We start from the raw sequence: 2500 nt of genomic DNA, 5'->3' as shown, positions 1-2500 counted from the left end.
CTTTTATTATCTAGTTGGTTTTTAAGTTTTGGCAAGAATTGTCTACTTTTCCACATGCAAAAATAGGTAATTAATTTTTCGCTTGAAATTCCCTATTCGAATTTTTGACAAGAAACATCAATGTTCATCTTTTTATCTAGTTTGTCTCTTTTTTAACGATGCTCTACTTCTCAACATCCATATTTTTTGTTTAATATCTTAAAAAACATTTTTGTACTGCACCACTTTCTTCATTTTCTAGTAAGAACAATAAAGAGATTGTCATAAGAATTACATGAAATTTAGAAAGGATATAACTATGTATGGACATGAGTCGTGATATGACAACAAAACAATATCCAATAGATTTAGTAGATTTGAGAACAAAGCTCTCAGAAGGATATTGGGGGTTGAATGGTAGGACAGAATTAGAAATGAAACTATAAGAGAGATTACTCGAGTACCATATGTGGATATCATCATGAGGGTTAGATGGAGATGGTCTGGGCATGTTCTTCTCACTCCCCAAGAGAGATTAGTCCACCAAACGTTTAGCTGGGCTACACAAGGTACTAGAAGAGTTGGAAGACCAAGACCTACATGGCTGAGGACTATGAAGCATGAAGTAGATGATGAATGGAGAAGTATTGAATTAAAACCTCAAATAGAGACGACGGGTGAAATCTAACTGATGCCCTTTGCGTCAATAATTGTTTATATATGACATATCTGTTTTTGACGTTTTTAATACTTTATATAGGACATATCTGTTTTGACGCTGTTACTGTTTGTAGAATGATATATTGTTTATTCTCATCATTTAATTATTTCCTTATTTCCTTTCCTCACTGGGCATTTTTTTCCTGTTGGAGCCCTTGGGCTTATAGCATCTTGCTTTTCCAACTAGGGTTGTAGTTTGGATAATAATAATAATAATAATAATAATAATAATAATAATAAGAATAATAATAATAATAATAATAATAATAATAATAATAATAATAATAATAATAATAATAAGCGTAAGAGAAGATGATGATGATGTTCACTATGTTTTATTGTACACAAAATCCTCAAAAGATTAACGACAAAGACATGTTTGTATATACGATTGTACAACGTCAGTTACAGAAAACATTACCCCAATAGCCAATCGCACTAAAAGCCGTAGTAATGATAAAAAAAAAACTCATATGTATTTAGTGCACCATTCCAGGTGACAACAAAAACTTATCCATTTCATCGCATTTCCTTTCACAGTATCCTAATCCAACATGTCTTGTGTCCTATTTGTTGATGGTGATCTGACAGGAAAAGACTGTTAATGGGTACGGTCTTTATGGGACTTACACTAACATAGCTGTCAGTAATCGCAACTGTTGAATTACAAAGTAACTTTTCTTGCGAACTGGTAAAACTTAATGTCTTTGTTCTTTGTGTTTAGTTTTGTTCACTTTCTTTGTGCTTTCCCTAGGTCGTCAATTTATTTACGTTACAACTCATTATCATCATCATCTCCTCCTACGCCTATCGACGAAAAGGGCCTCGGTTAGATTTCGCCAGTCGTCTCTATCTTGGGCTTTTAAATCAATATTTTTACATTCATCATCTCCTACTTCACGATTCATAGTTCTCAGCCATGTAAGCCTGGATCTTCCTACTCTTCTAGTACCTTGAAGAGCCCAGTTAAACGTTTAGTGAACTAGTGTCTCTTGGGGGAGTGCGAAGAGCATGCCCAAACAATCACCATCTACCCCTCGCCATGATGTCATCCACATATGGCAGCTATCAATTGACAATATCAAAATATTTATTGTACTATTATCATTATTATTACTAGCTAAGCTACAAACTTATTTGGAAAAGCATAACGCTATAAGCCCAAGGGCTCAAACAGTGAAAATAGTCCAGCGAGGACAGGAAACAAGAAAAACGATAAAATAGTTTACCTAAGTGTACCGTCAACAACTATCCACTACCTAATTGATTTTATTAACACATAGAATGACACTCTAATAACTCATTGACAGAGTTAATTCAATGCTATATATATGACGTTTTTTGACATAAAGCATTTTTCATTATGCGATAATGTATAGAGATATCGAGGTTACATGTAACATACCTGTCACGGTTTTATGAAACTAATAAACCTTTTCCAATCTGAAAAATAGCATAGCATTTTGTATGATCAGATTTGACATTTTTTGTAAGTTATTATTTTGAAAATAAGACTATCTCAAAACATTTATTTAAGGGAATCAATCACCCAATTACTTGAATAGAGCCGAGAGTATAATGAAATCGAGCTATTTAAGCGTCAATCATCAACTTCTATCTTTCAATGTCTTAACTGTCGAGTTGCCTTTTTAAATATATTAATATTTGTTTTATGGTAATCATATGATATTATCCAGATTTCAATAGAAAATGTCTTTTGTTGGAGATGACAATGGCAGAAACAACTGCAATCGTCGTTTGAATAGTGTGCCCAAGTGTACCTTCAAGCAAGAGAACTCTA

Source organism: Palaemon carinicauda, chromosome 20 (genome assembly GCF_036898095.1).
Source record: "Palaemon carinicauda isolate YSFRI2023 chromosome 20, ASM3689809v2, whole genome shotgun sequence".
In the NCBI taxonomy this organism is placed as follows: Eukaryota; Metazoa; Arthropoda; class Malacostraca; order Decapoda; family Palaemonidae; genus Palaemon; species Palaemon carinicauda.
This window is presented reverse-complemented; position numbering follows the sequence as displayed.